The sequence below is a fragment of the Nanorana parkeri genome, unplaced genomic scaffold (genome assembly GCF_000935625.1).
Source record: "Nanorana parkeri isolate BGI_ZX_2015 unplaced genomic scaffold, ASM93562v1 scaffold572, whole genome shotgun sequence".
Taxonomy (NCBI): Eukaryota; Metazoa; Chordata; class Amphibia; order Anura; family Dicroglossidae; genus Nanorana; species Nanorana parkeri.
Window position 1 is genome coordinate 866,810 of NW_017306840.1, and position 16,255 is coordinate 883,064.

Genomic DNA, 16,255 nt, shown 5'->3' on the forward strand with positions numbered 1-16,255 from the left:
ATCCACAATTATACCTTTAATGAATTTAACCTCTAGTGCTTTGTTATACTTCTTTATAAAAATCCACCTTCGCCTGTGTAGGCAAAAATCCTTGCACCGGCCCTGAGTGGCGGATCCAGGGGTGGACTGACCTGGCTAAATGAAGCCCCTGGCCGCAGGTGCAGTTGCTCCCTCCCTCCACCACCTGCAACGCTACAGCTCTGTAATCGAGCGACTGCTCACTCCTCGAGGGGGTCCTCAAGAGGCCCCAGCGGGCTGCCCTCTAACATGTCTGACAGCCAGCGTCGGTCTACAGTGGGTGAGAGTGCCTATGTACCAGACATAGAGCGGAGTAAGGCCAGAACTATGTGGGGAGCCCAGTGGGAGGAGAGCACCATCCCCCAGCCTGTCACCCCTTTCATGGGCTTCCTAGGAGTTCTCACATCACCCAACCATTCACACTACTGTTACATGGATGGCAAAAGGGGCAGGCAGGGGTGGGGAGAAGGCAGGGGAAGAGGCAGAGCGGGAGGGGGGCCAAGTAGCTGCACCATGGGCCTCTGGGTTGTACTTGCCCCTTAGGCTAAAAGCTGCCAGTCAGCCCCTGCTGTATTCCGTACCTACTGGGCGCTGAGAGCTGATTTAATTGCGGATGGCGTCATCGGTTGCGGTATTCAGGATTGTGGGCGGCGTTGGACTACATGTCGGAACCGCAGGGCGCAGATGCCAACCGCAATTAAATCAGCTCTCGGCGCCCAGCGGTTGCGACATGCAATGAAAATTATTAGTGCCCCCCCAGATTTGACTGTTGTATCTTATGTGCCCCCCCTACATATTGTTCCTAGCGTCGCCACTGCTTATAAGTTTATTTTTTTACATCCCCTGGAGTGAACAATCCTTTATCCCTTTCCAAATTATTTTAATGTTTCCATGGAGGGAGCTTGCGGACATCGCATAGCTGGAGGTGAGTATTGTTTTTGCTTTAACCTAAATGCAAATGAAAGTAACACATACCATGCCTCTTCCTCTTGCTATCCCTTCTAACAATACCTATGCATAGAGACTGTTGTAAGCTCTTTATTGCTTCCTCTGTCATACCATAGCTCTGTAGCAATCCCTATAAAGCAGATGGGAAAGCTCTGTGTAAAAATCAACTTTACCTTAAGAAGCTGTCTCTGCAGTCCCTGTACAGTATGTCTGCTTGGATACAGTTATATCCTTTCTCCGACTAGCTGGAATTAGCTATTTTTTCTTTTGGCTGACCTTATCCAGCAGAAATTAACAAATAATCCCAGCCAATTAGGAAAGGATGGATGATGTCTTTGTATCCAGGCAAACATTTTGTACAAAGGTATTGCAATGAAGGAAAAGTCTATTTTCACACGTGGTTTTCACAGCTGCTTTCCAGGAATTCCTAGAGAGCTATGATACAAAAAAAGAGGGTGCAATAAAGAGCTTACAAAAGCCTCTATGAACTGGTATTGCTAGATGGGATAGTATTAGGAATGGCATAGGTCAAAAAAAATTAAACCATTTCTTTGGAATTATTATGGTTTATGGGGAGTGTGGTCCTAATAGTCATGCATGTGAATTTTCTTTTAATATAAGAAGTATGTGGTCACCTATACTGTTGATTCCCCCATCCATGCTAAACAGTGCGTACCAACAGGGCCACCCACGGCTCAAAATTCATCCCAAATTTGAGACGTGTTTTGCCAGCTTTAGACCAATTTGTTAGCAGGTTAAAGCAGGGCTGGACAAATCCCAGGTGCCAGGTAGCCAATGCTCCTTAACGAGGAACTTCATCATTATCTTAAAAATGACAACAAAGGCGCCTTTAGAAATGTTTAGTAATGACAATCTACAAACAGATACCTACAGAAAATTGCAGTCTTTTTATTCTGTGCATACCTTATACTTCTTTCCCCCTTCATTCTTCTTACAGTGGCCATTTTTGCTAAGGGCAGATTAATCCATCTCTTATTACTTCCTGGAAATCTTCAATCTGGGGATGTGATAACATCAGCCCCACTCTCTGCTTCAATGAATGTGACTGCCGGGCACCGTGATGATGGTCTCTCGGGAGGCAGGTGTATGACACCCTGCCTTCATGTTGGGTGGTTTTCAATGTGGAAGCCCCAAAGTCTAGGGTGCTTTTATATGCAAAAATAGTAACTTATGTTTCTGCCACTGTGCAAGCAATAGTTAGGTGCAAAGATAGAGTAGAGCCAAGTGCAACTTCAGAAGCTGAATGGCTGTTTGCAAATGTATATGAACAAACCTACAGACATCTATAATTCCCTTTGTTATCAAGCCTGTCTGCAATTTCATAACGTTTCACTTTATGGCCTGATTTTAAATTAGGAGAGATGACTTGAGCTTAATTGAGCTATTCGGTGTACAACCGCTACATAATTAACTGTTGTAATTTACTTGATTTCACCTCTAAACATAGCTTATTAGTCATTTAAGGAATAAATGGCTTTGACGTACTAGTCTGCTTTGTTGTAAATAACCGGGTCTGTACTGAGCCTGTCTTTTATCAGCTTGTTGGATCACTGATGGGTTTGTCAGCCGAGTGCCAAATAAAGCTTTATTTCTTGATGGATTTCCTTCCATATCTGATTTTCAGCACCTACTTTATTTGTGTAATGGGAATATTCTTTTGCAAGCTTTTCAGAAATGTACTTTGCCCGGAGCTGTGTAAATAAATATTTATATTATTGTCAGCTGCGCTAAGAGAGTCTGGCTGTTCTGGAGACATTGCACTCTCACATGAAGCAGTGCAACCCATAAGTTATTCTCAGGAAAAGTACAAGCTATTAGATTTTCTAAACTGTATTCTTTATTTCTAAAATGGTTGGTAATCCATTAGGGAGCACATTTCCTTATGATCTCATAAAACACTATCTGTAATAATATCTAATTTTAGCTTAATGGTAAAGTATAGTAAGCACATATTTAAAATTCTTTTTGCAGAGTTTTTCTTATGCTAACTTTTGATGTGACTTTCACATTTTTTTACATGTTTGCTCTTCCATATTTTCCTTATTGCAGTAAATGTAGATATATGTAGATTTGCCACTATATAGAGCTCTCAGTTTTCAGTCTGCTTACTACCTAAAGTAGGCAATACATGGTGTGAATTGCAGCCGGTTCTTGATGAATTGGCCAAAATTCGCACAATGGGTGCCCCGTCGGCATCCTCCTGCCCAGCATCCCTCAATCAGTTGATGAAAGGCGCAGGTTGGAAAATACTCCGCTGAATGGAGCTTTCAGCCAATCAGAGCATAGTGGCTGAATGGAGCTTGCAACGGCTGGTGGCCACTGTCAGCATACGGTGCAAAACAGAAGGGGATTCCTCCATCCAGAGTCATAAGCGTTAATGGAGGAATCTGTTATATTTTCTCCAGTCAGCCCGCAGGTTGAATTAAGAAGACATAACCATGTATACCCAACTTTACAACTGAGATAAGATACCAGCCAGATAATAGGTGAATTATTTTTAATGAGTTGGCTGACTCATAGGAGATGCTTTCACCCAAGATTCACAATTCAAAGAATTCAATTATAGAAATGTATAAATATTAAGTGAAAGTTGTGTAATTCTTGGGCGGAAAAAAGCATTACAAAGTAAAAAGTAGAGCCCATAGGGTCGATTTACTAAAGGCAAATGGGCTGTCCACGTTGCAAGGGAATTGGCACTTTGCAGGGGGATTTCCCCTTAGCTTGCTAAATGAGGTGAAATTTCATTTTGCACAGAATAACCAATCACATGCAAGGAAGATTAAAAAACATATGTTGCTTGCACATGATTGGATGCTGAAAGTGGAAACTTCCGCTGCAAAGTAAAAAAATTCCCTTGTAAAATGAACAGCCTGTTTGCCTTTAGTAAATCAACCCCTGTGTGTACAATAAGCAAATATAGCTGAACCCATGTCTTATTTACTTACAAACTTCACACAGGAAAAGGGTATTTAAAACATTAACATTGATCATTCTATATTCATATCATATCATTTACATCAAGCTGATCTTTGACAAATTAAAAAAAATATATGTTTTCTGTTATATAATTACCACTCGAGTCACTAGTACCCCTGTCCTGTCAGTATATACTGTATCTTGCATTCTTTGTGGAGAAGTGTATTCTGCAGCTGCCATATATGATTTCATAGTCAAGAGTGCACCTCCTTTTTTCTTCTTTCCTGAGAGTCTTGTGATATTTAACATTCATAGTTTTCAGGGCAGCCAGAGCTTGGAAAGACGGAAATCGTTGACATCACATATAGCGTGACCAATAGACTGGGAACTCTGGGTGTATCATTAGCTCAGAACTGAAACATAATGCTACAGTCCAAAGCATAGATATGAGTTTTGAATATTAATTTCAGCTAGTTTACAAATCTGGGGAGAAATGTAGATGATACTGCCTAAATGTCATCATATTAGAACTGCCACACATTACTATTTTTTTAACTTAAAAACAGTCTTCCAACATAATACAATTCACCAAAGTAAAATGATAAATAATGTAGATCTAAACCCTAACTGAATTCGATTTAGTTTGCCAAAACACTATGTACCATAAACTGATTTTTTTTCTTTTATTCTTTTATATAAAATATTGTTTTCACCCTTTTTTCATCCTTTCTTGCATCTCAGTGCTAATGATCTCCACAGCATGTTTGAGTTGCTTACTGTCTGGACTCAATCTAGCATCAGCAGACGAGACAACGCAGGGCCGCAACTAAGAGACAGTTGTCACCGAATAGCGAAAGGTTCCTGAACAAGGACCTTGATTGAAGGATAACCAGGCATTTATTTTAATTAAAAATGCATGTTTAAAAGATTGGAAACCACTACTGAAATGATATTCACATATTATAGCTTTTTATGAGATTTTAGTGTTGTTAATAGGACATTATCATTTGATAAGTGTGAGCTTCTCAGCCCAAAGTGGGTTCTCACATGATAGGGTTGATTTTGCAGTTTTGCACTTTGCAATGCGATTTTCACTTTGCAGGGGAATTTCCCCTTAAGTTAGTGAATTAGGTGAAGCTGACCTCCATCATCTAATTATATGCAACCAAAAATACTGTTTTATTTTTACATTTCCTTGCATATGATTGGGTATTCTTTGCAAAGTGAAGTTTCACCACATTCACCAAGATAAAGGAAACTTCCCCAGTAAAGTGCCAGTTCCCTTGCAAAATGAACAACCTATTTGCCTTCAGTAAATCAACCCCCTATGCTTACTGTGGTTAACATTTTTGACTGTGTAAAAGTGTAACATGCGAACTGGCATGATTACACAGTAAAAGTTTTCAGAATTACACAGTAATGTTACCAGCATACCCATAATAGTTCTCAGTAGACCTGTTACCTGTGGAGGATGACAAATGAACTGTATTGTAATTACACATTCAACTTTCAACCTGCAGTATAATTTAGAACCTGCTCACACTAAGAAGCTATAAACTACAGGTCAAAACTACATTGCAATCATGGACAAACACTTCACGGAGCTCCATGGTAAAGATAATTTATTCTTTTGATGTACTTCTTTATAGGGGATGGTGCTTGTGGCTTTACCACTCACCTGACAGGCTGCAAGCTATGAGCATGGTTTGTATAAATTAAGGTAGAATGGAGGTTGTTTATATTTTGTATGTTAACTATCAGGGAGTGTACATACAGTAGTAAGTAAGCCATGTGTCTTTTCATTTAATGTGGTTTCTAGGCATTCATAAAACAACATTTATGACCCTTCCTATAGCATTTCCTGTTACTTCTGCCATAATAGGAGAACTGAGGAGTGAAGATACAATTCTCTCTTTAGTATATTGTATTGAGCCAGTTCTTTTGGTACAGTGGCCAAGGCACAGTTGTGGCTGGTACTCGCATAGTTCCTCCACAACTGGCAATGTATTTACCCTTCAAGCAAAACTAAAATTGTCCTGCAGAAAATATCTCAACCACTGAAATGGATGGGGCTGTGGAAGAGGATCCGGCGGAGTGTTTTGTGGTACGGTGGCAGCCAGGGCCGCACAGTGAAGATCGCTTGAACAGAGAGGAAGGTCTCTATTTAACATGGCACTCTGCCCCTGGGAAGGGGAGGGGGGTTATCAAAGGACTACTACTAAAGGACTTTTTTCTAGAAGTGAACTTAACTAAAAGTCCTTCGATATATATCTAAAGCAAAAATTATTTGCTAGTTTTGGATATAATAGCAAATGGTTAACAAACATGTTTTTTGATGCTCATTGGGGGAGCACTTCACTTTCTGACACAACAGAAAAATGGGAAGAAATCTCTGCAAAGTTGTCACAGTAATGTGTCCCAAAGCAAAATGTATTTCCTGTTCTAGTGAAAACTGCAACATTTTATAATTCCCATCACTGTCAAAATGGTTTGGTGCGAACCAGCTCTGAAGGCTATTTTTCATATTGTGTTACCAGTTTTGTACAGAAGCATGGCACTGGAAGTGAACTGAGGTGTTCTTTATGCAGCTACAAGTCCAACCCATGGTATCCAAAAATAACTAACTCCCCAGAATAGCTTTTCCTTTTTGGCATTTACATATATTATTTCGCATATTTATTGTTGAATATTGTATTTTGTGTGCAGCTTCCATTTCCAATTAAATAAGCATAGCTTGCTACCCAAGAATTCAGCTAGTATGAGCTATCCTGAAGTGGCTTGTTCTGTTGAAAATGCTCCATCTCACAAAATGCTGGCTCTAGATGTGTGTATATGACAGGTGCACTTCTATGGTTGGCCTTTGTCTTGGTTTTACGATTTCTCAGAGGCTGGTGTTTTCTACAGCAGAACACATTGTCTGTGTGCTTAATGTAGCTATCCAGATTGCAGATGTTATCACCAGGAAGCCGCAGAGACACCACAAGACTGATGACAGGAACAATTTATCAGGGCTGCTAAGTGGCTGCTGACTTTTTGAAGTAATGAATTTGTACTCATGCAAGAGCATTTTGGTATTATCGAGATTATGCGCCATTAAGGGATAGGTTCATATAGTTTACTCTGTCAGAACACTTTAATTGTAATGTCAGACTAGAAAATCAGATGAGGCCACTGACTGTTGTTTGTTTTCTTCGGTAATCATGTTGTATAGCCTGAAAATGGAAAGGGGCACCAAGGGCAAACACAGGATTTTAAGAGGTGGGTCATCCTAAAGGAAGCTATGGATTGGACTGTAATTAATAGAAATATGAATGGTAAAAAATGTTATAGCTCAATGCCAGAAAAAGTATTCCTGGCAACATGAAACCAGTTGCAGTTGCGCTAATATCATAATTGTCTATAATATACTGCAACCAGAACATAGGAAGCTTCTTGTAGGGTCCCTGGGAGTGTACTTCTGGAAGCTTGGGCAGTAAAACTTAAATTCACTCTCACTGCTTCAAAACAAAAATAAGTAAGGGGGAATGGGGCATTATAGCAATGCCTGGATGAAAAACTGAAGTGCTTGGCAGGAAGGCTGTGCTCCTGAAGTGTTTCAAGTTTGACTGGTGTGTACCTTTAAAGTTAAACTCCAGGCTAAACAAATATTGACTTTATGGGAGAGACATGTGCATTCTTACTTGAATCTTGGTGGTTTTTGTTTACCGTATATACTCGAGTATAAGCCGTCCCGAATATAAGCCGAAGTACCTAATTTTTAGCAAAAAAAACTGGGAAAAAGTATTGACCCGAATATAAGCCGAGGGTGGGAAATGAGGCAGCTACTGGTAGATAGATACCAATAAAATTACATTAATATTTATTTAAAAGAAAAATAACCTAGCTCTGTAAGTGGAAAAATTCTTCCTGATCTTTACATTAATCCACATGACACAACTCCTGCACTTTGTCTCTCTGTATGAGTGTTCTGTAGTAAAGACCGGCCATTGCTGCTCTTTCTCCTTGTGCAGGGTGACTCGTCTTGTTTCTGCCTCCCTGTAGTTTTCTACTGGGCCATGGTAGGTACACTTCTTCATATCTTCAAGCATCATCTTGCTTTGCAGTTCTTGGCATTTTTTCAGGACATCTGAGAGCTGCAAAGGAGGTCATTGCTGGAACATGTCCCTCTGGCCGGCTCTGTGATGACAGGTCAGAACACAGAGCAGGGAGTTATATAATGCTCAGCATGTGTCACTGACTTATAGTCCCACTCTGATGGAGGTTTAAATGGTGAAGTATTTCCTCTTAGGGTCACCAGTCCAACATATCATATTGGGACTAACCTAGGAGGCAAATGCTCCCCCAACCCAGTCTAACCCATGGGATGAATGAACATTTTCAAAGCAGAAGTCACAGAGAAGTGTAGAGCCAGTGCAGTACTAGTTTGTAAGTGAGCTATACCAGATCCTTCCTGAAAAATCTCTCATCCAGATTCCTACTCCTATTCTAGCTAACAAATCAGGCAAACAAAAGTATTACTTTTGTTTGCCTTATGAATGGACCGGACAGCAGGGGCGTCCCGAAGGCTGGGTGACACCCGGAGCGGTAACCGAGTGTCACCCCGCCGAGACGTCACTGCGCATGCGCGTGACGTCACCACGCCCGTGCACGATGACGTCACCACGCCCGTGCACATTGACGTCATCGCGCACACGACAGTATTCTGGTACCTGCCGGCGGCCATCTTGGTGATGGACGCCGGCAGAGAGAGGAGGGGACAGTCACCCGGCGGGATAAGGTATGCCGCCGGGTTCCCTCCTCTCTCCTGATTGTGTCGGGCGTTCGGTCCATGACCGAGCGCCTGACTTTTCAGAGGGGGGTGACACCAAAATGACTTTGAGTCATTTTGGTGTCACCCCTCCAATGGTGTCAACCGGGTGCGGGCCGCACCCCCCGCACCCCCCTTGTGACGCCACTGCCGGACAGGTTCTGAAACGTTGCCACGCATGGTGATATGACCTACATGAATGAAAAAGATTTCGTTTTGAAGAAAGCCTGGAGTGCTGGTGAACATTTTTCTGTTTTGCAAGTATTTGGTGGCGCCATCCAAGGCCACTTCAGCACCCCCCACACTGTATGCAGCTTCTCAGTCAGGAATGAGGTGAGACTCTCTATTTGACTTTTCTAGCTTACCCCTCCTCTGTTTTATGTGTGTATGAGTGTGTTTGAGCCTATGCTTATTACACACCAAAGGACACTGATCTGAATTAAGAGTTCTCACAGGTTCTTTTCTGCCTTGTGAGGTGCACTAAAGCCTTCACATCCACATTCTCTATTTCTTATCTAATCTTAGGTTTAAGTATCTGGATTTCTATGATCACACACTGTGTTGGAGCAATGCCACTCACAAACTTACAGAAATTCTCAACCCTGGCCAGCTGCAGTAGAAGCCTTTTGCAGTGTAGAATAAGATGACACAGTGGTGGAGGATGAAAGAGAGACCGCTGCTGTTGTCTTATAACAAGTTAATTGCATTGCTTAGCAAAATGATTCTTCTGCAGCTGACTGGGGTAGAGACTGAAGCCTGGAGGTGGAGCCGCTACAGCACATGTAATTATATTGTTTCAGTGATATACTCCTTTCAAGACCAAGCTGGAGAGAAATGTGATGGATATGAGGAAGGGGTACTTTTCAGGGGAAGGGAGGTTTCTTGTTATCAGTATTCCCCTACCCAAGGAAATTCCTATATCCATGATTTGATCCCTTTGTGTAGTAACACAACCTATCTCTTACAGGTCTCTTGTCAACAGTATGCCACTTTTCCTGAACTCTACTTTGCTCAGTTGATTAAAGTCTATCTAAACTGTAATAATGGCTTCACTGAATGAGCTTCTTAGATCAAATTCACTAGGGGAATTTGTTTCCTAAGAGCTCAATAGCTACAAGTGACAATGATTTCTCTGTGGGACCAGTGAAAATACAATCCCATTTAAGATTACAGTTAAAATGTTAACTCTTGAGACATAAGCTTTTCTGGAAAAGGCGAAAGGCTTAAAGTGTAAATTTAGTAATTAAGTTTTAAATCTAAAGTTTGGCTAATGGAAATTAATTAGCACAGTTTAATGTGACAAAGCAAGCAGTAAAACTATGTACCTTTAGAATATAATTCAGAAATATGTGACAGTGCCTAGACACATTCTTTTCTAATAGCCTCATAGATGTTTATCAGGAGTTGGATGAGCATATCCTACTCATTCCTGCTTCTGATTACTGGATAACATTTATGGTGTCATCGGTGGATGGAGTCTAGGAATAGGAAGGGTTGTTCCACAAGGACAGTGCGCAGTTGATTTCAATGTGAAAGAACAAAAAAGATAGCTCCTTCTCCTTGTGCATTATCGTTTATTGTAAAAATAAAGCAAGAAAGATAAAAGCTACTCACATATTGCAATGAGTATTGTATAAACAGAGTGCTGCAGCTGGGCTAACGTGTTTCGGGGACGATCACCCCTTCTTCAGAGCTGATTTCAATGTGAGCCAGGGCAAAATAGCAGTGATATAACACCTACTGTAAGTGCTATATCATTTACCACTGACATGCCTTACAGTGTTTGGTGTATAAGGTTGCCTGAGCCTGAGTCCACTTTAACATAGCTCCAGTTTTCCGGTTACTAGCTGTGTTATCATAATTATCTAGCTCATGCACAAACTGCCATTCCCCATTCTTGAGGACAGAAAGGGTACCATAAATATACGCATGTGTAGGTGAGGAGCCTATAGAATTAGAAGCCATATCTTTATGAAATATCATTTTTTATTGTTGCCATAGCAATAAGAAGAGTCAATGCCAATCCAGTAAAATTATCCCCTCGCCATCCTTTTTTTTTTGAGCCGGGTTCATCATTCATTTTTGAGCCGGGTTTGCTTTTTAAGCACACTTTTACCAACATGATTAAGTACCCTCAAGACATTACAGGTACAGAATTTGATTTAAGTACATTTCATACGATTATATTTCATTTACAATGTTCATATACTGTGCGCTTTAGACCATGTATAGGTTTTTGATTAAATACATATACATGTTCATTTGCTGATTTTAATTTAGCATTTTCAAACACTTAATCACTATACACGTTGCAATCTATGTACAATTAACTTTATATTTACCAAAACTAAGAAATATGAGGACCTACTTAAACTATTCAGTCAATCTGTATCCAACCAGGTAGGCCCTGGAGGTTGTATAATCAGATTGTAATGTGTTGTCTATACGTTGTTGTTGTTTTTTACTTTTTTTTTCATGACAAGCATCATATCCCAGACTATGGTTACATTTTATTACTTGATGTGACTTTTTAGGCCCGAAGAAGGGGGTGTTTCTAACCTCCAAAACATATTGACTCTTTTTATTGTTTTCCATTAGAAAATGGATACTTTATGGAGATATGCCTTATTATTCTATCCTTGGCACTCCTCACCAACATCAGCCTATAGCACACTGTTAAAGTGCTCCACAGAGACTGTTACTTCCGCAAGCCTTGAAATATTCCAACAACCTACTACAAATTGCATTCATCAGAACAACCTCAATTGTTCATCCTCTCTTATATCCAGGTCACTTGAGACACCTAGTAAGATATGTATGACGTGGCAGTGCAGTTTTCTGCAGCAGCCAGTATACAGTGGAGAAAACTGCAGAACCACATAGGAAAGTTGGGACATCAACTGGGCTACAGCACATGGTGATGCGGCGACAACATTTCATTTGGGCTAGGGGGAATAGCTCTGCTCAAAGAGGACTTGTGCAAAGCTCAGATAAATGCCTACAGATTGCTGAAGCCATTAGTAAATCGGCTGTTATTTAGCTCAGATATTCTGTGAAAACTAGCTGTACATATATTAATTAGGGATGCACCGATATATCGGCAGCCGAAACATATCGGCTGAAAATTGCACTTTTGGCACTTCTCTACACTCATAACAAGTGTCCATAATATGATCCCCCATCTGTATATGTAAGAGCAGAGAGTGACACAATGCAAGTGTAATGTGAGAATGAAAGGTATGTTTGATGATGTTATGGCAAAAGTGTGCAATCTAGGGATTTTGGATAACTGGGATAACCTAATCTATTTTAAGGCCTCATTTGGTTAGATGTGAAATACAATCCATTGGAATACAAATGTAGTTCATACCAGACGAGAACAATAGTAAGGAATGATAGAACTGACTGCAATGTTCTTCATAAATATATACAGGTGAAACTCAAATAATTAGAATATTGTGCTTCATTAAGTCCAGGGTCAACGCAGCTGTCTACCAGGAGATTTTGGAGCACTTCATGCTTCCTTCCGCAGACGAGCTCTATGGGGATGCTGACTTCATTTTCCAGCAGGACTTGGCCCCTGCCCACACTGCCAAAAGCACCAAAACCTGGTTCAATAACCGTGGGATTACTGTGCTTGATTGGCCAGCAAACTCGCCTGACCTGAACCCCATAGAGAATCTATGGGGCATTGCCAAGACAAAGATGAGACCGAACAATGCAGAAGAGCTGAAGGCCGCTATTGAAGCATCCTGGTCTTCCATAACACCTCAGCAGTGCCACAGGCTGATAGCTTCCATGCCACGCCGCATTGAGGCAGTAATTGCTGCAAAAGGGGCCCAAACCAAGTACTGAGTACATATGCATGCTTATACTTTTCAGAGGTCCGATATTGTTCTATGTACAATCCTTGTTTTATTGATTGCATGTAATATTCTAATTTTCTGAGATTGTGGATTTGGGGTTTTCATGAGCTGTAAGCCATAATCATCACAATTATGACAAATCACGGCTTGAACTATCTTGCTTTGCATGTAATGAGTCTATCTCATATATTAGTTTCACCTTTTAAGTTGCATTAGTGAAATAAATGAACTTTTGCACGATATTCTATTTATTCGAGTTTCACCTGTACATGAAACACATATTTTGCCACAGTATAGAAGTCATGCTCATCTCCTCCAGACACTCCCAGATATGTATGTTTCCCCATGTTTTGCTTTTCACGGACAGATTATTTTGCATTCATTTGCATTGTAAATTTTCCTGGAAAACTTTGGCTGGTAATGGAGAGGGTGCAGAAGGTCATTTACACATCACACTTGGACATTTCAGTAAACTAGCAAGTCTGCATGAATACATTTCTGACATATCACAATATAGAGCAACAGTATTATTTTCCCAAAAAAATATCCACCTTTCTTTATAATAATTTCTTAAAATCATCATTCAGGTCAATGACTTAGATGTCATCAGTCTATAAAGCATTTCCTCAGTCTTCTCTATCATATTGCTTAAACTGCAACACTATGGGGTCTATTCACGAAGCTGCCGAAGGATCTGGCCGTAGCTTCGGCCGATCCTTCGGCTAGCTTCGGCCCCAGGCCCCATGGTCACTCCGGCCACTTTCAGAGAGATCAGCGTCCCTGGTTACCTGCTAACCAGGGACACTGATCTCCAAACAGCTAACTCTCCTGCTCCCGGCCGCCAAGGAGAGAAACACTGCTGTGTCTTTTTTTCTTTATTCTTTATTTCCTTATTCTGATGTCAGAATAAAAAAAGGATTTTCCCATTGAAAAGCATTGGGACATTACTAACGTCCCACAGAGGCAGCAAGCAGAACAGCCTAGCCGAATGCCGCTCAGCGGCATTCGGCTATTCACTCACTTCTGTTCGGCATCTTTAAGAATAGCCCGAACAGCAGCGAGTAGCCTGCCGGAGGTTCGGCTCAGGCGATCCAGATGTTGGATCGGCTGAGTCGAACTCCTTCTGCAATACGGGTCGGCCGAACATGCTGAGCATGTTCGGCCAACCCGAAGCCACACGAAGCAAGCCAATGTACGGCTGAAATCAGCCGTACCAGCCTGAAGTGAATAGCCGAACAGTGTTTGGCTCACTTCACTTCAGATCGGTCATTCACTCGGCTGCCCCCAGCAGCTTAGTGAATAGACCCCTATAACTTTGTAGCAATCTACAAGCGCAAAAGCTGCAGAAACAGCTGATCTATGTCAGTCCCCATTCACACTTGTAAGTGTTTTCAGTTGATGTAAAAGCTTTTCGTGCTTTTTTTTTTGCATTTTGTAGGTGTTTTTCAGTTGTTTTGTCTTAGCCAGTAGAAAGCTAGATACAAGGAGGAGAAAGTTGTCAGGTACAAAATCGCTCAATAAACACGTTATTTGTGTTTTTTAGGCACTCCCATTGAAGGCTATGTGGAATTCTGCACAAAAGAAGTTTATGTACTTTTTCGAGTGACACAAGGTGCCTGTGCAAATGGGCATCATTGAAAACAATAGAATTCTTCATATTATTCATTGTCACACTTTTGGAAATGCGCAATATACTGCTCAGGTGTAAATAGGGGCTCCAGCAGTGTTGACCACAGCCAAGAACTGTACAGACACAAGGAATTACATGATTGTGCTATCTCAGTCTATAGTAGGTTCATGACCTGGATGATGTCCAAAAACATTGGTGCCGTCCTTCTGTAGAGAAAGTCATTTTGGTGGGAAGTACTGATATCTGTGTGCGCAGTAATAAGTACCTATAAGGGTTGCCCCTACACATACCGTAGGATACATGGATTTAACATGAAAAATACTGATGCTAGGTCCACTTTAAAAGGTAACTCAAGTTTTGTTGAGAAAAAATGCTCCTTCTCATCAGCTAAATAAACTGAAAGGATTTCAGCAAATTTCCTGAGTAGGAGGGTCTTCCAGCTATAGTACCATGACCAGTTACAGTGTTGTAATAAGAGAAAGAATGCTTGGAAAGCCAGTAAACCAATCACATTAGCAGGAAACTACTTTACTGGGGGAGTTCTGTACACCAGCAGTGTATACAAAGCCCTGATACAATGAAGTCATGCCCTAATGTTATTGTTAGTTTTAGCAAATCTTACCTGGCAAAACATTAGAAGAGAAGTAAAGCCAAGCCTTTTATGGCTTTACTTCTCTTTTGGATCACAATAATACTATTGGGTCACTAATGTACCCTGTGATGGACAGTCAGCATATAACAAGCTACTGCTGACAGACCAGTGCCGTGCTGTAGCCAGGAAGGATCCTGACAATGATTGACAGCTGGCTTTGCCTCTCTAGAGCCAGCGCCAGCTGTGCCCACCCCCTTCCTGGTCTGTCAATTCAATGAGCGCTGAAGAGGGGGGAGGCACCGCTCTGTGCACAGAGAAGCCCACAAGCTGAGCTGAGCGATCAGCCCTCGATCTAAAGAGCCAGTCACGCATACCGAGTACATAATTTGTCATTATCAATTAATAATAATTATGTGACTATTTGTATTTGAAGATGTATTAGTTCACTCTTACCATGATTCATGCTCTTGCAGACAGTGTGTCTTTTGACATCTACTGTTTTGCTAAATAAATCCTGCTCAGTATAAGCAGTGATGCACGAATGTCTTTTAACTAAAATATCAACTGCTAGTATGGCATTTATCTTCAATTCCAGAGTTGTGTGGCTGATTTATAAAGACAATGCAAAGGGCAATGATGCTGTGCAAAGTGCAATAACCCAAGATGACAATTGGATTGCAGTTTACTCTAGGCAGACCAGTAAAAGATTTCTTTTAATTGATCGCTATGGGTTAGTGCACTTTGCACATTTCTCTTTGCCTTAATGAGAGGTTGGCAGAGCTGTACTTATTTCTCTAGTAGTTTTAATGACGTTCCAGAGGCTACTCATGTTGGGCAAATAAAAAGTAAAAGACATTATTTGAAGTAGATCTTAACCCTGACTAAATAACATTTATTTTCCTGAAGCACTGTGTGTCATAAACAATCGCCATATTTCCCCCCCCATAAAATACAGTTTTCACTTGTTTTCATTGTTGTGTCCTAGAACAGTTGATCAGTTGATCTGTTGCCTCTTGTAGTATCCACCATGGACACATGTGACAGGGTGTCAACGCAGAAGCACAATTGGGATACAGTTGGCACTCATAGCACAAAATGCCTTGAAAAGGATCTTTATGGGAAAATTACCAGGTATAATTTTAATACAAACTTTAAGTGTATCATATATAGGTTGGTGCACAGGGTAACACATCTGCAAGTGCACAGTCTGGATTTTTAAGGTGCTGATCAGTGCCCTGGAGGGCCTTGCTTCTCTCCTAGCCATCCCATTGGTTCCCAGGGTCCTGAAGCTTCTTCATTGTCCAGATAATGGGGGCATTTCTAGTCCCCAGTGGCGTCACAAGGGGGGTGCGGCCCGCACCCTGGTGACACCATTGGAGGGGTGACACCAAAAAGACTTACAGTCATTTTGGTGTCACCCCTCTCTTGAAAAGTCGGGCGCTCGGTCATGGAGCGAA